Source organism: Typopeltis vanoorti, chromosome 2 (assembly GCF_054136105.1).
Source record: "Typopeltis vanoorti isolate ZY-2024b chromosome 2, IOZ_Tvanoo_1.0, whole genome shotgun sequence".
NCBI classification, from domain to species: Eukaryota; Metazoa; Arthropoda; class Arachnida; order Uropygi; family Thelyphonidae; genus Typopeltis; species Typopeltis vanoorti.
This window is the reverse complement of record NC_143550.1, coordinates 184,388,174-184,411,266: the sequence shown is the minus strand read 5'-3', so window position 1 is coordinate 184,411,266 and position 23,093 is coordinate 184,388,174. Positions and strand designations below refer to the sequence as shown.

The 23,093-nt window shown below is 37.5% G+C and overlaps 1 non-coding gene across 1 annotated transcript; it reads left to right on the top strand.

Moving 5' to 3' along the window:
* Nucleotides 1–19,925: 19,925 nt before the first annotated feature.
* Nucleotides 19,926–19,998, top strand: TRNAA-AGC (transfer RNA alanine (anticodon AGC)). The gene has a single exon. It is a non-coding gene; the product is annotated as a tRNA-Ala (tRNA).
* Nucleotides 19,999–23,093: the final 3,095 nt, after the last annotated feature.

The window sequence follows — 23,093 nt, the reverse complement described above, 5'->3', positions numbered from 1 at the left end:
TACTGGAATACTTTCATTGTTTTCTCTTCACCCTCCAGATTTTCTAGATTGCAGATGACCAACACTTCGTTTGTATCGTACCATTCGAATGTACTGTTGGCCATCAACGGCTGCTGGACATCACTGTGAAGAGCACGAGTTGATGACTCGTTTAGCTGGTGGGTGCAAACGACGTTCTGTATTTAAGAAGCACCGTTTCCTACTTGAAGAGCTTTCGCGTGTTACCGCTTTTACTGACAATTTAATATCTTTTTTAAAAAAAATTTCACGAACTAATAATTGCCAAAAAACAAAATAAAGAAAAAAATGAAGTTTATTTCAATCTTTGTCTTTTCATAATTACCCTGTTGGTGCGATGTTTCCTACGCTAACAGACAAACCGCACAGATCGCTCAAACAGCATGAAGAGAGGAATGAAATGAAATAAGCCAAAACGGCAGCATCGACAGCAAAGATGTTGACATAAACAAACAAAAGAATATACATAAACAACAGAGTACAAAAACATAAGAAATAAATATTAAGTGGTTATTTAAAGAGAAAAAAAAAAAACGAATACATCCAGGCGTATTTTGTTTTTATAGCAAGAATATAATCAATTGCATCTAAATTTAACGTATAGAATGTAAGATACGCCCAAAATGCTGTCAGTGTTTTAAGAAAGAGCCAACTTATCCATTTCTGTACCGAAAGAAAAAATTTAGAATTTGCTGAATCAAACCTTCGCTTTCTTCATATGTTTATTCCGATTATTATGAAAAGGAGGGAGGGGGGGTAACAAACAGGATTTTCTTCTAATGGAATAACACAATGCCGACCTTTTAATTTCTCTCCCTTTCAACTGTTTAATGCAGTTTACGTCAGGAAAACGAAAATCTCCTTTCATCATTTCTGGAACAATAAAAAATTGTTCCTCTTGGTTACGCCAGTTTCAGCAAGCATCAGCCTTCAATCAGAAGCCGCGTGATTGTTCCTTACCCCCCAACACCAATATTTCAAGTTCTGGAACAGTATTCTCCTCGCCTAGTGTAGCGGTGGTATTTGTGTCACTGACTATCGTTTTCTTGAGACCATACAGACGGTGACACAAGGCGTTTGCTGGTAATCTGCCTGTCAACTGCACTAAAAGTGCTTCCACGTTGTCGCTCTCCCTGAATTTTTAACGTTTGGAAACGAATTAGTTTTGGTTTTTATGTTATTTCAAATCTTCGCTGATAGATTATTTATCGTGAACTTTACTTATTCTTGATATCTAAATCAATAAAATGTCAAATCTAATCTTCGTTGAGTGGATCTTATTTGAATTTTAATTATTTTCTTCAATAAGCCATTTGCAGCTAAGTAGAAATGATGAAAAAAATCTTATATTTGCTCACCAAGTTTAGTTTCCTTCAAACGTACGCCCTTGAGGAAATTAGCAAGATCAACTAGGAGATTGGGGATTAGGGAGCATCAGCGAGTGGTTGAACTCATCTACAATTTAGCTTTCATTAAGGTGACTATTCTGTTTTTCCTCTGATGCATCTGACCAATCCCTACTACTTCTGATGTCGCTTTCCCTTTTGAATATCTCTTGGATGAAAAAATTCCCGATGCTCAAGGCCACTGTTGGTTTCGGTGGCCAAAACCGCTTTCTCCTTCTTTACCAGATGGTGTGGATTTCAGTCCCTCTAGGGCATCAGTGTATGACGCCTGCAGCAAGCGATATATATTACAGCTTATTTAAATAAAATAATTTTATTTTATTTAAATAAAATGCAACGTTTATAAATCCTAAATTAAATTAAGGGGACAAAAATCCCTTATTATTTTACAGCCAGTATGGAGCTGTGGTTTCGCATTATGAGAAAATATCAATGATAGTGAGGGAACTTGATCCACCTTTGCTTCGAGTTGCCTTGGTGTTGTACTACCAGGTGGTCACTTACGCTTGGATTTGCCGATAGTTCTTCGGCATGAAACTCTTAGATGGTAGTTTTCGATCTCAGAGTTTCGCATACTGGCTGTAAAATAATAAGGGATTTTTGTCCCCTTAATTTAATTTACTTCGGCAGAAAATATAGCCGTTTGGCATTTCATCTTAATTATTTATAAACCGTGCAATGTTGTTAAAAATCAAGAAATATCATTCATTATTTTTTTTTTTTAAATCATTAACTGAAGTGGCGGCGAGTGAAGTTTTAAGTGGGGGTGCTTCCTATACAAAATTAAAGAAAAAATCATTCTTTTTTTCCTAATTAGTAACCAATTTATTAATAAATAAATCCGTAGATTTATTTATTAATAAAATTGGTTACTGATTAGGAAAAAAACAATTTTTTTAAAATTATTTTTTATAGGCAGCACCCCCACTTAAAACTTCACGCGCCGCAACCTTAGTTACTGAAGTGACCCCTGTTTATTCGAGGGGTGAATTTCTGGAGATGAACAGTCCTATTCACAGAGAAAATAAAATCTTGTGCATTCTACTGTAAATCAAGGAAAAGTACGATGGATTTCAATTTTTTTTTTTTTTCTCACAAATATGATCACAGCAGCATTATTTCAAAGCCGAATACAGAAACTATAAACGTTTCGTACGAAATTTGACCACAGAGCTTAATGGAATACACTCAGTGGCATTTACCAGTTGTCCTAGCGAGGACCTTTTAGAAAACATGATCGCTTGCTCAAGCGTCCGCAGTCCATTTCGAAAAGGTTTCACTGCCCTCACATCTGTTTCTAACTGGTTGGTTCTAAAAATTAGGAGATCCCCGGACTAGTGCCGTAACGACGGCGTTACGGCACTGGTCCGGGGATCTCCTAATTTCGCCCGCCACGGGCGCAAAACGTAAAAAATGTAAAAATAAAATAAATAAATAGAAATAAAAGTCCGCTATTTTATATTGTATTTTTAAATTTCGACAATACGCCGCTTTCGACACACAAATTCTGCAACACATTGCAACTCGTTTTGATGGGGTTAATAGTAAGTATTTAACATATTACATTTAGTGAATTAACTTGTGACATTTAAAATTTTCAAAATTTTTGTCATTTTTATGTTTTTTTTGGGGGGGCGCAAGTTAGACACTTGCCACAGGCGCTTCATACCCTCGTTACTGTAGTGACTCGGACCACTCCCTACGTGTGACCGAAAGATCGTCCAGCTCAGCGTTGGTTCCACTCAGTGACAGGCTCACCCCCCCCCCCCTCCCACTGAGCGGTTCTGCTCAGTGGGGGGGGGGGCGGGGTGAGCCTGTCATTGGAAGAAACCTTAAGAAAGCAAAAACTCTCGCTAAGAAACTCGAAGTGTCGGAGAGGTTTTTATTTTTCCGTAAGCGAACTCTCGGCCGGTGCGTAAAGTATTTACTAAAATAAAGAGCCAAAAGGCTTCATTTCGGCGATGCAAAATTATATAAATCAAATGGATACTAAATCCACCATTATTTCCACTGAGACCTTATCAAAATGAACCAATAGGAGGCGAATATATGGATTATATACTAAATATATAATTTTGCATCGCCGAAATGAAGCCTTTTGGCTCTTTATTTTAGTAAATGACAGCAGCACTTACCATGCGTGATGTGCTTCACAAAAAGATGGCTATCGTATGATTCCTTTATATGAACAGCAAGCACTGCTGGGCCTAGAACCCAGCTTCCCGACATCGTTAACGATATTTCGTATGGATTTGTTGACAAGCACTTCCATTAGTTAGAGCCTGCATTATTAAATCATGCAAGACTGCCTTCGCTTAAACGTCGACGCTGATAACTAAGAAGAAACCTTCAAACATTCTGTCAAACGTCTCATTCCCGATCTTATGGAGATGCATCTTATTGTATCTGGTTGCTCAACCAACGAATATGGTCTGGCAATTTGACACCCAAACGATCAACCCTGAAACCACACCTACATCAGGAGATGGGAAACAGAATCAAATAATAACAAAGCGGTTGTAGTTACGCTCTCTGTTACACCTGGTTCCGGCTGGTTTTTAAGGAATGGAACCAACAGCGAAAAGTGAACTACGGGACCCAAATTGAATATACTCACCATCAGTATATGAATCATTAATGAAAAGAAGAAGAAACAGTACGCGAATTGCAAGAATACCAGATCACCAAGAAGAAGAAGAAGATGATGAAAAACATCGATGTTATGCTAAAAATAAAATTAATAAGATTTATTTAGTCATTATGGATCATGGAAAGGAAAAAGTTCTTCAAAGCAGTGATGTAGGCAAATTTCAAAATAGGGAATGGCGTGATGAGAACGTACGTCGGCCAACGTAACAGAGTTTACAACCTTTTCCGAGTGGGATCCAGAATAAAAAGTGTGCTTATGGTACCAAAGAAGGTTCTGGTAGGGAGAAGAATTGGAATTTTTCTTCACCAGAAAAGGTATTTTTTGCTGGAGATCAAAACGAAGGATTACATGAAATGGATGGACTTAGAAATATTTCTGAACATCTGAAATATTCAGAAATAGTTCTTAATGTGGTAAATATTTTGCTTGTACAACAATTGGAAAATTTACACATAAAGCAAGTGATTTCGCGTGTTGGTGACCAATTCGTACACCCTTTATTTATTTCTTCCCTTCAGCATGAATTGACTATTCTTAGCACATTGCCAGGCTCGGTTCTATGAAGTGTGGGCGTACCATAAGTACCTGCTAGATTTCTGTTCGGGCTTGGACTGCTCATCACTAACATCATGTCACAACAAAAAAGATGTGCACAAATTCACAAGCTGCAGAAAATGAGAAGTTATATTGATTACGTTATACTTCCTAGGGATGCATTCAGATTGATCCACAATTCAGCACTGTACAGGACAACGGATTTCGAATAGGAAGCCATCATCATCATCATGTAGCTTTCAGCAGGATAAGGTAGAAAGAAAAAGCCTCGGGGAAAAAAATGGTGTGGTAAACGTAATAGGTGTTTGAAAGTAAGACTGAGTGGGAAATTCTCAAAATAAAGCATTCTTGACTCATTCAGAAACTCCTGTTAAAGGATAATCATGTGCTTGATTATTATATGTAAGAAGTATTTTAAAAAATTGCTTCACAAAAAGAAATAATTATTCAGAAAATTCCGTTTTCATCTTGTGAGTTCCCAAAGATAGCATAATCACGTAAAGGGTAAAATAATTTGGTGAGTTTAGGAAAAAAAAAAAAAAAGCTTCGAAATGGCAAACAACATATGACAAACCCGTTAAAAATCACAAAATATCATAAATATAAATGGGACATAGAAATTGACGAGAAGGAGATTCTAGATTTCCAGAACAATTACTTTCTCTAACGCCTACAAGAAGTGGACGAGGCAGTTACGATTACTTTAAAAGAATTACTATAAATAAAATGACCAGCGAGTGACCTGTATTAAGACACCATGATACCATTGCAAATGCAGGAGGAGGGAAAAAAAACAATTAGAAATCTGAAAATGCGCCGAAAAGTAGCAAGAACAGATGACTTATCACTAGAAATTATGAGGATATCCGAGGTTGCTCTGCGTAATTCAGAAGGCCGAATTCCAGGTAATTAGAATAGAGTAGAGTGCGCATAGTACGCGTTGGAAAAAAACAAAAACAGAATTCGGTGTGAGAATTGCCGAGGAATTTCTCTACTGAGTGTTCCTGTACGATTTATGCAAGCACACTTCAAAAAAAAAAAAAGAAAGAAAGAAAGCTAAGAAAAATTGTGGAGGAGAAAAAACTGGAAAAAAAATAATGATCTCGATTCGGCCTGAATTCAAACTACACAAGGTTTACACACATTAGGTTTAAGACGTTTAAAACGCACATAATCAAATACCAAGAGAAAAATTATTGAAACTACTAAATCGAATTGTAAATATAATCTTATATAGAGTAATAATACACATTTTACACATAAATTGCAAATGAACAGTTAAAACTGATGTGCAGTAATGTTATTTTGATGATAAAGCAGGTGTATGACCTGGATAAACACTATTTCGATAGCTATTTATAATCTGTACGCAATCGAATATTAATGAGAATGGCGCTAGACTAGGCAGTCAAAAAGGAATAAGCAGAGTTCTTTACTCTACGCAGATCTTCAAGTTGCATTCTTTGATAAATGTGAAGGTCCTTCCTTTGAAGCCAGACGCAGAAAAGTAACTTCCTCGATCTGGCTCCCACTGAAGACACCATAATAAAGGTTCAAATTGATCTGAGTACCGACCCTCCCTTAATGCATGGCATTTGCACTTCTGGAAGGAAGTGGGCTTTGCATTATGGGATACTAAAGGCAGTTCATGAGAAGTCGACAGGCCCTATACACAAGTTGCATAGTCCTGAAGATACTTCACCAGCAAACTTTGCTTATGTTTGGATAAAGGATTAAAGAACAGCATCATTTCTTGGGAAGTAAAATTTATGATGAATAAATTTATTATATGGGAGAAAATCAATCTGCACATGAATCTGCACAAAAACATTCAGAACCGAGACTCAAAACATGTGTTTCCAAAGTAGGACCGAAAGCCCCACATTACCCGAGCAACATGCAGCGTCGTCTACAGTGGTGCAAAGAGCGTGTACGGTGGACGTGGAAGCATGGAAAGCTTGAAGCGACGAAGCACCCCACATCGTCTATCGTACGGGTGTGGATATGGTGGATGCCCGGTAAACGTCTCTTACCAGAGTGCGTAACTCCAACTATGAAATTCGGAGGTGGCGGTGGGATGGTATGGTTCGGGGTTTCCTCGGACCTCTTTAGTGGTGCCAGGAATACTGAACTCTGAGAGGTATCTTAGCAATTCTCGACAATTCAATGCCTTCTTTGTGGCGTTTCTGCAGACCTCCCATTGTCTTTTCCAGCAAGACAACGCACTGCGTCATAAGGCTGCTGCTGCTGTGCTGCGTGGTTAGTGGATGTGAACGTCACTACATTTGACCGGTATCCACAGACCCCTGATCTCAATCCCACTGAACATCTGTGGGATGAGCTGGAGCTTCGGGTGAGATTCAGAAACGCCTGCCCCACAACAGTCGAGAACGTCATTACATGCCTACAGGAAGAATGTTCCAAAATTCCGATTGATCGCTATCGTACGCTCGTGGAAAGTACACCCTTTAGGATTGCTGCAGTCATTGCAGTGAAAGGAGGTCCGATATCTGAATAAGGTGAACGCCCTGGCTGTTTGTTCCTCATAGTGTGGTGTCCGTTGACTTCTTTCCAAGCAGTGTAAAACAGAGTGTTAAAATACCATTTTGATTTCGAAATAAAAACAAGTTGGTCAAATTCTAAAGATTGTAAATGTTTTGGAGTTCTTAAGAAAATTAGGGAAGTGCTTTGTTGTCTTCAATGGCAGAATTATTTCAAATAAAATCAAATAAAAAATTAATCCACTAGGGCTCTTTTAATTCCCCAAAGAGAATACGCAAGGCTATTGAGCTCTAACTTTTGAAGACCAGTGGCCAGTTAGACTCCACCTCGAGCCGATAATGGAATAGCTGGTCCAAAGCTATCACGATTTTAAATGGCATACCTCCGGGGAGGATAGTACTGCAGACAACTGCCACCATCTCCTTGTTCTTAGCCTTAACACTACATATTATTGTCTGAGTTAGTGTGAGATCTAACGGCGATTTTTTTTTTTTTTTTTTTTGTGATGTTGAACCTGAGTTCCCTGAAAGAAAATCCCTACTTGCCTCTACCAGAATCGAGTAACTCGGAAATCGGTCGAAGAAAGATTTAGGAGAAGTTCCTTTAAAGAACTTGATATTATTAATGATCGTCAGCCTGCTTTGGTGTCACCGCTTTTCAACCAACAAGCTGTAGGTTTGAATTCCATCGGGACAATGGCATGATTGCTTGTGAATGCTTTAGGTGAAAGATCGTCCAATGTGAAACCTTTGCTGAGGCCTGAAGTGGTTGAACATGCTGCGTGTTTGGTTGAGCAGGTTTTCTGGTTCATTTTACCTTCAGCCAACCAAAGGTACTATTGCTAATGCATTCTGGGATGGCACGATGAAATTTACATTAAAAAATGTGTAAGTGGATCTAAGGCAGTGTGATCACTGTAATGGAATAAGAGGAAAGATTAACAAACTAAGTGTTGGAAACAAAAATAGAAGGAACTTAATTTTGACAAGAAATTATATTTTGTTTGAATTTTCTTTTATAGGGAAAAGAATCAGAGGACAACTAAGATGTAGATGGATTGACATTGTTAAGAGTGTTTTAGTAGTATGATCTGATTAAAACCTGAGAAATAATATTATAACCAATGATTATAACCAAATTTATTGCGACGATGAATTACCTTCATGTACACAGAGCCTCCAAAAGCGAGTGTAGATGAGAAGACGTTATATTTGTTCTTTCCTCCCTTCTGTTTCACTTATGTTTGTTGAACGTAAGTAAAACGACGGAAATTCTGCTGTCGTACAGAATTAACACACACACGCACGCGCACGCACACTCGTGGAAATCGAGTGAGCAACTCTGAAATGAGTCAACATATAAGTCACGTGGCAAATCTCAATAAACACTCACTGAATATGAAATGCTAGCAGTGATGTGTCGCATTCACGAGGATACCCAGTCGGGAGTATGGAAAGTTAAATTTGTGTGTTACTTAAAGATTGTTAATTTGTTTTTTTTTTTTTTTTTTTCACATTTGACATCTCTTACATAAGTGATCACCCGTTTGGTGGTCATTCTGGCTTCTGGAGTGAATGACTCCCAAAGAGCAATTGGGAGTGAAGACAATCAAAATATCCATATCCTGGTGGGGTTTTAAACCCGCAGACAATTCGTTGGAGAGCGGATACATTGGCCATGTACACTGGCGGATGCACTCGGCCAACGAGGCCTGCAAGATTGTTGGTAACAGACCACCTGTTTTCATTTTCGTAATCAGATTAAAAATATTTGTCAACACGCAAAACAGTTTGTTGAACTTCAGATAAGAATATTCAAACTACCAAAGAAGAAATGCACTAGAAAGAAAGAAAGAAAGAAAGAAACAGACCTGATCTTAACAAATGCTGGGTCCAACTGGAATAATAATATCAATGCGACCCTTCATTTAGGATAATTAAATTTGTGAACTGATATTATTATTATCAATTCACCAACTGCAGCGAGGCGCAGCTAACATCGTCATCTACACAAGCGCCATCTACCGCCCACCACCCCACTAATATTTTCAGAGACAATCACAAACATCCGTGCCCACAGCGGGATTCGAACCTGCAGCCTTTTGCTAACCACACGGCCAACCAGGTCGGCAATATCGGAAATATATGCTATTAAGCAGTGCTAAAAATGAAATTACAAAAAAGAAACTACAGTAAAACCCCGTTTTTACGTTCCCGCAATTTATGTTTTCCTGACATTTACGTCATTTTCTGTTGGTCCGGTCTTAAGACCTATTCTCACGATGTATTGTTTTCCCGCCATTAACAACTTGACGTGGACATTAATTCCCGTGATTTGCGTTTTTTTTCTCGGTGGAAATACCGATTTTCGAATCCATTTCAGCGGAAATCTGCGCATTTCTGTTCTCAGGTGGCGTTGCTTTCGGCTGTAGTTTCGTTTCCGCCATCACGGTGACTTGCGCGCATGCAGCAGTACTGTAGTGATGAGCGATACCGTGATTTTTCAATCGGTACGAATTGATATTGCAGAATTTCTGCAACGTAATTTAGCGTGTGAAAGTTGCTTTCAAGTTGGGGTGGTGGATTATCCATGTTAGTAACATGGAGAAAAAAGACAGAAAATAGAAGAAAAATAGAAAAGTAGAAGAAAAGATGGCAATTCTGACGTGTAAATTGGCATGCCGAAACACGTGTGCATTTAGCATAAGATCTTGGACTCTCCGTGTCCACTTTGAACACGATAGTAAAAAAACAGGTCAACCATTCAACTCAATACAAAGCAATATGGCACTAAGTCAAAAAAAAAAAAAAACGAAAAAACAATCAGCAATTAAAGATTTTTTTAAATAGATAAATGTAAGTAATTGCAAATTTAATAACTGAAAATTTTTATTTTCAGTTATTAAATTTTGTAATTTAGTATGTAGACTCACATACTAGCAGGAAGTCATCTTTTAGCCTTTTTTTAATGTTTTTTTTTTTACATTTCCTGCTATTTGCACTTTTTTCCATCAGTCCCCTGAAAAGTGTAAAAAAGGGGTTTTACTATAATTATAAAGAAAACTTTCTTGCTCTTTGTTCCAAATCTTTCACCATTTTAAACTTCTTGCTTCATCATATTTTTGCTAGACTATTAAGTCCGCCTTGGAGCCTGTTAGATCTTAGATATAATTTGATTTATTTTAATTTGAGAGAGAGATCCTGGAGAGAGAGAGTGGTCCGACTGGGTTCAACCGACTTAAGAGACAGCCCTAACAAAAAGATCACGCAAGCAAGGCCTATTAAAACAAGTGGGAATATTAGTTAAAGGATGCTCTGCAGAAAAAATCAAAAACTCCTCGAGCTTTAACCCTCTCCCCTCCTCCACAATAAAAAATTGTTGTAACAGCAAAATAACAAACTATGCGAGTATGTGCCATCCGTTTTCCCCGGAAAGAAGCCACAGACAGACTGCAAATAGATGGTCGGTCTTAAAAACAAGGACTGATTACAATTCTCCCGACTGATTTTATTATTATTAAAGTGCTTCTGTAGAGCATTTGGAATAACGACGAGACATTGCGTTCTCTGATTGGAAAGACCTAGTTCGATTCTCCTGGTTTTCAATTGAAAGGGAGTACACACGCAGTTAACAGACAAAATGTACAATTAGTGGCGATAGATGGCGCTGTATGTAGTTGGAGGAGAAGTTCTGTAGACGGCTGGTTGTGTGAAGTGGAGCACCCTCCAGCGGTGAGTTTTTGGACTCTTTGGAGGTAGCAATAATAATAATAATAATAATAATAATAATTCCTAGACAATAAGTGAATCTCTCAGAAATGAGAAAGCGGAAGCCACCTTTAAGAGAGGCTATTGTAAATGTATATTATTATTGAAGTACTATTCTCATTTGCAAAAAGATATATCACTGTTACAGAGCAGTATACTTATTAGGTTTTTTATTTTTTATCATTAAATTGCTATTATTAAATCAAATAATACTCAAGAAAAGCCAGTCTGCTCAAAATACACAATGCACATTAATCTTGGATCGATCGTTTGATTCCTTAGATTCGTTATGTAGCACAGTCGAGCACACACCAAGATTTAATGCGATAATCTGTTTAGAATTTTGTAGGAAAAAAAAAAAATATGTTTAAATAAATACAGTATACGTAAATATAACGTAAAAAGTAACTTAAAAAATAGCACAGAATTTATGAAACAGTAATATCATATCAGAATTTTATTAAAATTTCATTCTACTTATATATATAAAAATTAATTATATATTTCATTATACGAAACATAATATTTTATGTTTTCTCCTGTGTGCTGATAGTTTTCCCCTCCTTTTGTACATCCTGGAGATCGCTTTGTAGGCTGGAGGTGGATGAATCACTATCTGTTGCGTCACAAACACCTTCAATAACAGATTTCTTAACACCAAAATTAAACAAAGTCCCTTGTCTCTTATTCATATTAAAATTTAAATCTGCAGGCCTATTACTTTTTAAAAAAATCACGGCACTACGATTTCGAAACTTTCACCCTACAATACGAACTTGCGAAGAAAGTATTCAGTACCACTAGATTTGAGAACCGGATACAGACTACTTTGATCTTCAATTTCAGTGAAAAAATAATTTTCTTTATATTTCCTTGCTGATTGGTCACTAAAATTTGCAACAGATGTTATTTCTTTCAATTTTGTGAACAGAGGATACGCCGCCCATTGTTGTAATTCGCGTGCAGGCAATTTTTATGGCCGGTCATGAACAGCGGTATTCTCTTTCCCGATTGTTGAAAGATTTCGATGTGTGAAAATTAACGATACACAGATGTTATTAGGCATTCTGGGTCTGAGCTTTTCGACATATTCACGAATATTATTCTCCTCAGAATATTTCCACTATAAAATAAAATATTTATTCGTGAAAAATGCTTGGAAAACTAAAATGACAAATTCCAGGAGAACTTCTCGCGGAACACTTATTCACCTTCCGCTGAACACGGTTTGGGAAACCTTGGAGTAGACGATTTGAAAATACACAGCACGCATCGCATACGACCTATGAATGAATTTTATTAATTACGAAAAGAATTTTGGAACTAGTGTTTTTTTTTTCTTTTTCTTTGGGGGGACAGGCCCTTGTCCCTCCCCCCCTCTGGGTGTACCACTGGTGTTCACTTATCGCGACATTTCAAACTAGACTGTAGATTATTTAAATTAAGGGGATATTAAATCCCACATTGTTTTAAAACAGAAAAATAAGAAACTCAAAGATTGGAATCAGAGAGTTTCATGCCGAATATAGTATAATAGACTATAAAAGCTTACTAGCGTGAGCTAATTCAAGTTGTCCTAGTATGTAGTACAAACTCGAGCAACTCGCAGCACTTTTTGACAACTCGTATAGCAGAGTATAAAAGTTCTTTTCGCTATACCTTTTGGTATTAATTTGGTCTAGCTACTCACTGATGAAGCCTCAATAAAGGCTGAAACCGGTCTGGGTAGTGACCTCCCATCATAATGTTATAACAGCATACATTTCCTAGGAAATGTGTTTTTACATTATGGAAAACACCAAGAATAGCGATCAGAACTTTACCACCTTTGCTGCGAGTTGCCCGAGTTTGTACTACGTACTAGGACTACTTGCATTAGCTCACGCTACTTGCATTAGTTGCCGATACTTTTATAATTTTTTATACTATATTCGGCATGAAACTCTCTGATTCCAATCTTTGAGTTTCTTATTCGGTTTTAAAACAATGTGGGATTTAATATCCCCTTAATTTAAATAATGTTTTTATCGCCGAAATGAAGCCGATTGGCTCTTTATATTTAAGTAGACTGTAGATATTGCCGTGGAACAGTTGATGCCATCTTTGCTCTAAGATAGCTCATAGAAAGGTACGGTACTAGGAGAGTAACTTTTTCTGGTCTTCATCGATTTGGAAAAGGCCTTTGATAGAGTGCCAAGAAAAGAGATATGTAGAAGTATGAGGAAGAAAATGATCCCAGGAAAGTAGGTACATCTTATACAAGACATGTATGATGGCAGTAAAACAAGAATGAGATGTGGAGCAGATACCACTGAGGCATTCTTAGTAAAAGTTGGGGTTCATCAAGGGTCAGCTTTGAGCCAATTCTTCTTATCCGTTATGCTCTTGGATGTGTTGACAGAAACAGTAAGAACTGAATCACCCTGGAAAATGATGTTTGCCGATGCTGTGGTGATCTGCACACAGTCTGAGCAGGAAGCAGAAGAAAAACTTGAACAATGGAGAAAAGCTCTCGAAGATTATGGTTTGTGGATCAGTAGAAATAAGACAGAGTACAGGTTTTGTAGTGAAGCAACAGGAAGTATAACATTGCAGGGAAGAGACATGCAACAAGTGTCTAGGTTCATATATTTAGGATCATGTGTCCAAAATGATAGATATCTGGACTCAAGAACTCAATAGGCGAATTCATCGGGGAGGATAAAATGGAAAAGGTTTCAGGCATCTCGTGTGATTCAAAAATATCTAGAAAATTAAAAGGAAAGATTTACAAAATGGTAGTAAGACTTGCACTGATGTATAGCAGTTAGACAGCAGATGACCAAGAGATGGGAAAAGAGAATGATGGAGCTGAAATGAGAATGCTGAGACTTGGAAGTAGTGGAAGAAGATTGGACAAGATCAAAAACTCACCGATTAATGAAGGTAATCCAAGTATGTGGGAAGATTTGGGAATCAAGGCTGAAGTAGTTCGGTCATATTATGCGACGAGATGAGAGTTATGCGAGAAGGAGAGTGCTGCAGATGAAGCCACCTGGCGAAAGAAGTAATGAGAGACCTAAACCACGATGGCTGGACAACTTGAGCGAGGTCCTTCAAGACCTTGGACCAGAGGAGAAAATGGTCTTGGACAGAACTGCATGGAGGCGGTTGATCCGCTGCAGCGACTCTACTTGAGTGAGAATGAAGAAGATATTGCCAGTTAAGAGGTTGGCCGGATACTGTGAAGCACTCATTCTTCTGGATGCATCACAACAATATCAAAATCTTTTACCGTGAGTTCTCTTCTTGGGAAAGTTCTAAATTTCTCTTATTTCTCACAGTTGTAACTTTCTCTCGTCACAAGTATACTGCGAGCGTCTCCTTCTCCTCAACATTCCAGAAATTAGTTCTTTCCTTTCGCTCCATTGAGTCAGTTTACCATCAAGCAATTCATGACCCTCTTTGTGTCCAACCGTCCTCCAACGTAGAATTTTTTTTCTTATCTTATGAATGAGTTGGTATTTTTAAAAGTTGCAATTCGCGCGGATGCAAATAATTACTGAATAATAACCACCTACCTCTCTCTCCCTCTCTCTCTCTCTCCTTCTTTCTCTCTCTCTCTCTCTGTCTGTCTTCTTCGTTCACTAAATTCAGTTTTTGCTGCAGGCATTTCCGATATTCTCTTTGCAATTTTTCTGATTTAGCATCAGTAGTTTCCCCGACGTTCTCGGATTGTGTTCATTCCATTTCTATAGAGGGCAGCTGTGATAATTCAACTCCTAGCTCACAAATTAAAAGTTCCTTCGTCTTATTTCATTCCTTCTACAACACCTTTCGACATTGTTTCAATCTGACAGCACTTTCCTGAATGTATGACACAAAGGCAATTAGAATGCATCGACACACCTGTCCCCATTATGCAGCGTGCCAGTTGTATTATTATTATTATTATTATTATTATTATTTGACACCTGCAGGGAGGACAAAGACTCATCGAGGGAGGGCACCTCTACTCTACAGCTCTGTCTCCCCCATTCAACCCACCAACTGACCGCAACTCCACCAACGCCATCTACCACCGACCACCACCACTAGTATTTTCACAGACAATCACGAACATCCATGCCCACAGCGGGATTCGAGCCTGCAGCCTTTTGGCTGGAGAGCGGACAGGCTAACCACTCGGCCAACCAGGCTGACTAATTATACGTTATACGGACTTAGCGGTTGTTATTCTACATTTTGTTACGTATTTATATTATAGTTGAATATTATGTTGTATAATATTATACTTGTTATTAACGCCACGGTTTTTAAGTTTTTTTTCTTTCTGGGATAAAAAAAAAATCCTGCATTCTACACCACTGATCGACTATTTCAGTGGCCATCACGGCCAAGTAATGTGACGTCATAGAAACCCAATATTACTACGATAGGGTGGCGAATGCTATCTGCAATGTCTTCTAGTAATTTGTGTCTATTCGCTGATCAGTCTTGAGGAATAGAACCCCGCATTTCCAAGTGAAACCAATAACGCGTGAAATCAGCTAACTCACCTTCAGCAGGATGCGAACCTTGCTTATTCCAACCAAAGAACATCGTCGTTACCGTCTGTGTTATCGAGGCTCTTATATATATACAGTATATAACAGTATATACTGTATATAATTATACATAATATATTATATATAATGGAGTCTCCTTAGTTCAGTCGGTATAGACGAAGCTCTTTGGTCAGAATGACCTGGGTTCGATTCCCGTCCATGACGTGAGTAACCTCTGTTCTGGTCTCTTTCGACTAAAGGTGAGTTAGCCGGTCTCATACGGTGTGGAGGGTTTTTTTCTCTCTGTAACTCGGGGTTTTCATCCCACAAAACAGGCAAACCTGTCCCTTGAACACGCACGGCAATAATCCTCTCCCTAGTTTGCATGCATAAGTTACCCACCAGCCACAAGGCTGAGGGTAACTTATGCATACATATAATAATGCGATAATCGTTTGGGACATCAAAAAATGGTGTTCACTCATGAATTCTGCACATGAGAGTTACGTTATGAGAGCAGATGATTTCTTTACAAGTTGTCTCTTCATATGAAGGTGCGTTAGATAGCCACATACGAAAGTGCGTGGGCTTTCCTCTCGTAAATTCGGGTTTCTTCCCTTAATAAGCAATTCGGTCATAAACAACTCATGCGACTTACAGACGTAATCCTCGTGGCCTGTTGCTTTGGCCGTAAATCCAAACAACAACAAGGGTTATAACGCATGTTATAAAACTGGTACATCGCCCCTGCCTTATCCAGCTGAAATATCTCTTCTGAAATCTCAGCTCTCTTCAACCCAGCCGAGGTCCCACCAGCTGAAAGTTAGAACAAAAACTAGGACATGAACTCCCTCCCACCGGACAAAGCTTTCAAGTTTATCATCACATTGCAAGGCGACACCTTCAGGAGCTAACCAGATCTTTCGGGTTTGTGGAATTACTGAAAGAGGCACAACAGTTCATCCCCGAAACAACAGCTGGAAGGAAGCCAAAGGAAGATCCGACCCAGAAAAGTAATTTTTATAACTTATAAGGCTTTAGTAATGCGATCACATTTCTTTTTGATATTTTTATGTGAAGAAATCAAGTCATGTTAAGAAATATGACCTCGTCTGGGAATGCAGACTATTTCATAATGACAATTGGTTCGCTCTCTCTCTCTCTCTCTCTCTCTCTCTCTCTCTCTCTCTCTCTCTCTCTCTCTCTCTCTCTCTTCTGAATTTTGAACTCTGATACTATGACATTTAAATCCTAATCAGTTTTTTATTTTATTTTATTTTTTTATTTTAAAAATAATGAGGCTGTTACTGCAACAGAAGAAGGGTGGGGAGAGCTAAGACCATTAGACCGTAGAGACACAGAAAACCAGTTTGGCACAATTACATATTATCCAACTCACTTAGAGCTCAGTAAAACAAAATAAAATAAAATCAGACATATATTTTATAATTTGATAAAAATAATTTCATAAAAAGCATAGCATTTGTTCATCTTTAACCAGTACCATCAGCTGGCGTTTTTATTAGCGACTGCACTCAACTTTTAAAACATATGTGAAATCAGAACCCTGAAGAAAACATGGTCAGGCATGATATAAATTAGAGCATGGTCAGCTGGAAAACGTGATAAAAACTGTTAATAGGGAGAAAAGCTTTCACAAGGGGACGAAGCTCAGATGGTAGGGCGCTCGCTTAGCATGCGAGAGGTAGCGAGATCGATGTCCACTTTTTTTTCCCCCTCTTAATCTCCTCCCTAGTGCTATCTTAAAGTTAATCAGCTTATTGTAGGTTACAAAGTTATAGTTAACTATAGTGGTGAGCTAAGGAAATTTTAACAAAGGGCTCGCATCGTCGAGCAAAAAAAAAAAAAAAAAAATGTCTAACTTAGCCCTTATAATACTTATGTTGCGACTTTGTAAAGCTTCTGACAGATATGATAACTCCTGTAGGATATCAATCATTAATGCTAGATCTTTTAAAAATTCCAAATTGAGAAGTCAGTTTAAAAAGCCCTTCTATTTATCGTTCGATCGATGCAAAATGCTTGCATAAAGCTGGGTAATTGCTCCACAAAGCAAGAGCCGTTCGTAAACTGCAAGCTACCCATCGTGGTCCAAACAAACCGCCGATCTTTAAAATTTCGATACCAAGGTCTTTCGCAATCGTATTTAATTTTCGTTGATTTTTTTGGTGATTGATGATAAAAGGCATATACTTTATTCATAAATATTTCAAAATGATTTATTTCTTTAATGTTTTTTATCGAATCGTCTAATGCTAAGTGTAATATATATAAGGCTAATATAAGTGTAACTATATATATATATATATATATATATATATATATATATATATATATATATATATATATATATATATATATATATATATATATATATATATATATATATATATATATATATATATATATATATATATATATATATATATATATATATATATATATATATATATGTGTGTGTGTGTGTGTGTGTGTGTATGTATATATGTAAGCATGTATACATTCCGCGGTGGTATTTTCTAGTTCTACAAGATTATTAAACAAGAAGAACAAGGGGCTCGCAAATTGGAGAAACATTTTCAAAGAGCTCGCGCGAGCGTTCAGTGTTTGGTAGTGCAGAACGGCCTGCGCAGTGAGTCCCTGGACCAGGTGCAGGTCTCATCTACAAATGAAGAACGATACTGTAGTTAACCAGTGGTGAGACCTGCACCTTGTCCCGGGACTCACTGCCGGAAGCCGTTCTGCACTACCAAACACTGAACGAACCATGGTGTGCGTGGCTGTCCATCATCTGCACTCCACCATCTGCTAAACACACACACACACACACACACACACACACACACACACACACACACACACACACACACACACACACACACACACACACACACACACACACACACACAGGGCCGATCCGAAAGTATCTGATGCCCCTAGGCAAAGAAAATTTATGCGCCTCTATACATTGTCTCTCTCTATATATATTTTGTCATACTCACACAAACATAAGCCCCGAAGTCTTAGCGCCCCCTAGGCGATTGCCTAGGTTCGCCTAATGATAAAATTGGCCCTGTATACACACACACACACACACACACACACACACACTGCGAGATATTCTCGCTCGTTCACTGCATGCATTCTCGATCAGGCATGCGTGCATTTTACGGAGGAGAGAAAGTAGCGTGGATGGATTAATGATGTCCGTGGCAGAGTTGCCACCCATTTTTTTTCCCCAATGAGACAATTCGGACAACTGTTAAAAAAATCCTGTCAGTGGCACCCTTCTAATTCCGTCATCGGCAGCTGCCCCAATACCTTAGTGTTCCTATGCGTCGCTTCTTCGCCATTAAGTTCGAATGACGCTTCTGCTTTTTAACAGTGCATTACAAATGATTACGTACACTTTTTTTATACTGCTTCGTGACACTAAATAACGTTGATATTTATTTTAAACTATATTATAACAGGTTAATCTAATCATTATATATTATGTTTCAAGTATTTTTCATATGTGTGTCTTCATAGACACAGTCATTTAATTTTATAGTAAGGTGTGGCCTTCATCTGTATTTTTGTAGCAACCAGTCCTGGCTGCTTCCTTGATTAACACTTCGTACAGTTCTTTCAGGTTTATTTCCATTTTCTGTTTTTTAGTCGTAAGTCGTTTCTTTGACCTATCACTGTCTGTATTATGACACTTGAATTATGTTATGTTATATTATATGTATTTACTTTTTAATGTTTTCTATTTTCAAGTGTTTTGCATCATTATTGTATTATATTATTATGTTGTCCATCTCATTAAAACTCTTCACCTAAAAACTGTACAGGGTTTGGAGTCAAGGATTTCATCATTAAATATTATTCGGTTTTTCCTTTCGCCTTCCGAGCCAATTTGCCTCCAAGCATTCCTTTCACCCAACTCAAATACACACGCGCCAACAACAGCAAAATACTTTTCTTATATAAGAGTGGGTGCTCTTGAAAGGTCCAGAAAAGTTGTAATTAGCGCATGCGCCAATGATTACGTAAATAATGAACTCCCACCCGCATCTCTCTGTCCCTTTTGCTTCTGAATTATAAACACTCGGGTTATGGCTCTTGAATTTAAAAACCTTAATCAGGTCATTTAAATCAGTGAGGTGATTACTACAACAAGAAACGGAGGAGCAATGTTCGACATGATTGCCATTTACTAAACTAACTTACAATTCGGTAAAAAGTAAAAAAAAAATTAACTATATATTGTTGTCCGTTTGATCCTCCAAATGAGTGCCACCAAGTGGTAATATTATTATTAACAACCCCAAAGCCTCCCTCCAACTGTTTTGCAGATAAGCGAAATATGAACACTGAAGAAATCATTATGCTAAGAAAACGAAGGAAAAGAAAAAAAGTGGTCAAGTAAGATATAGAGCATGGCCATGAGAGACACTCGAAATGAATAAAGATATGTTAGGAGTGGTACCAGAAGGGGGGCGTAGCTCAGATGGTAGAGCGCTCGCTAAGCATGCGAGAGGTGCCGGGATCGATACCCGGCGCCTCCAATTCTCTTTTTTTTTCCCTTTCTCGTAGTCCTCTTCCTTCTGATGTCCATTTTCTTTTAGCTAATCAGTTTGCTGCAGGACACAAATTTACAATTTACTGTAACATTGATGTTGTTACTCCCATTGCATGTGACTTTCCCCTGAACCCAGAACTCTCGTGGGAGATCGTTCTGCGCTTTGCAACACTTGAACGATCAATGGCGTATTGATCGTTCAAGTGTTGCATAACATGAGCAATGCACATACATTGCTCATGTTATGTGCACTCCACCATAAACCACACACACTGAACGATATTTCTTGCTCGTTAATTGCATGCATTATCAAGACGGTTTGTCTGTTCTGTCGGGAGGGAGGAGGAAATAAAAATTTTTGTTACAAAATAGGCAAGTATCTGTCAGCTTTGCCGCGACCTTCGCAGGTCAAATATCCCAAATCTTTACATAACACGTGTTAAACCAAACTGACAGCAACAAAAGTGCGAAATAGCACTCATAATATACTCACGCGCAGCCACTCATGACCTTCAACCTATACAATACAGAGGCTAAAGAGTATTCAATGTTAACAATTATCATGTATCTGTCAGATCAGATTCGACCTCAATAATCTAATGACACCTAAAACCTTTTTTTTAAAAAAAAACTTCTTCCTGGTCTTTCAAAAATAGAGTACCACTATAAATCTTTCTTTTTTACAAGCAATAAATTCATAGAAATGAAGTTTCCATGAATTCAGCGAGACTTTAATTATTATTAGTTCTTTCTTTCATTCTGAAATATGAAACGATATCTAATTAGAATCCTAAGAAATTTTCGACTCTGCTTATAAAATAAAATAGCAACATATATTATGTATTTTATGTAATACAATTATTTGTTAATTTCAAAAGTATTTCATCAAATATTTAAGTTTTCTTTAAACACCAATATAATATATCAATGATGTGTGTTGAATATGTTGATATGAAATGCTGTTGTTGTAGTATTTTTGGATGTTGCCAAGGCCTTTGATAAGGTCTGGTATGAGAAGGGCCTACCATATCTTTAGTTTAATACTGAAACTCAATGGAAAATTGTTTCTTCAAAGCGCAAAATCCCAAAAGAGAGAGGGGGTGAGAGAAATTTTTGGAGGGGGAAGCAGTGCACAGCTTCCTTCCTATTATATTATATTATTTAATCAAAAAGCAGGTTTTAAGTCATATCGTAAGTTTGCATCGTTGTCTATGATGTGATTTTTCATTTTTACAGGATTATTTTTCGTAGATGTGGTTTACTGGTAAGTCTTCGAGCCTACGGGATTTTGCTAGTATAGTATACCGTCTGGTCAACAGGATTATTTGCATGTTGGACTTGTTCTTACGACATGTTCTCTCTATCTCTTATAGCAATATCGGCGTTTTCATATCATTTCTGCTGGCTGTTGCAACAATTGTACTCGTTTTCCATTCTGATGTTTGAACGATGATATTCCTGATCTGATTTGATATTCCTGCATATTTAGTAATAACCTTAGTAGCTGACAATATGTGTGTTTAGTAATATATGTTAATATTTGTGTTTGATATGCTAATTTAATATTTATTTATGTCTTTCGTATTCAAACATAAGTGGCACAGTAAGCAATTGCTACAACATTATTTACAACAAATTAGGATACTTGACAAATGAGAACAGCTTAAATGCAGTAAATCCATTATACAATAAGTAAAATATGAAGGGAACATGAACTGTACAAAAGTTATACACAATAAATATAGAAATACACACACACACTTGTGAAAGTAGGCCAAGAAAGCGTTGAAAAGATATTCAACGCTTTCTTGGCCTACTTTAAAACACCGAATGCTTTGAAGGGGATGTAATTATTCCCTTACAAAAAAATAAATAATAATAAACCATAGTGTTTCGAGGTTTCCAAAAGTGGATAAGGGATGGAATGATTTTCATCGGGGATACATTTTCTCAGAAATCACTTTCCGGAGAACAATTTAAACCAATGAAACGCCGGTAGATAATAATAAGTGAGAGAATGTCATCATAGTAAAAGCGTAGCAATTCACGGGAATGAATTTGGCGCAAGTATTGTTCTGCTACACGCCTTGAATTCTAAATGTTATTTCTTGTTGAAGACGAGGACTGGTCTTCGAAGAAATCGGAGATATTCGTTTGCCAAAGCACAATGAGGATATTGACTTATTCTACAAAGATCTGACAGAGACAATAGAAGCAATACCAAAGCAAGATGTGCTAATTGTTGAACGAGCTTGGAATACCAAAGTTGGAATAGATAATGACGGTTGGGAAAGAGTCATTGGAAAATATGGTTTCGGAGAAAGAAATGAACGAGGTGAAAAATTGTTAGAATTTGCTGTGGACCACGATATGATGATCTGTAACAAAGATTCCAACAAAAGGAGTGCAGAAAATGGACGTGGCGATGAAATGATGAGAAAACCAAAAACATGATTGATATGATTATGATTAAAAGAAGACGGATAACATCTGTATAGCAATGTCGAACTTTTCAAGGATCGGATATATATATATATAGACTCGGACCATAGTTTAGTGATTGCAAACATCAAGTTGAAATTAAAAAACAAATATCAACCCCAACATCAGACTAGAAGAGATACAGCACGAATAAGTGAAGCAGAAATAGGAAGAAGGTACAGAACAGTGTTAGAAGAGAAACTTCTAACATTGTTAGAAGTTTCTCTTTTAAAAGTGTGGTGAAATAAAAAAACTCGAATTTAAGGGTGAAAAGAGTAATGAAGCCGATAGAAGATGCAGTTGAAGAAACAGTACCAGAAGAAGAGGAGATCAAGAAGAAATGGATTACACAAGAAACACTGAAGTTATTACAGGAGAAAAGAATGTTGAAGATAAGAAGGGATACATCAGAACAAATAGAAGAGCAATATAGAAGAAAGTGTAATGAGGTGAAAAAAGCAGTCAGAATGGATAAGAGGAAATGGTTAGAAGCCCAATGCAACAATATAGAACAGTACTATGGAAAGCATACAAAATGATCAGAATCATTAATAGAAAGTGGAATTAAAGATGAAAAAGGCAAAGTATTGATGAATAAAG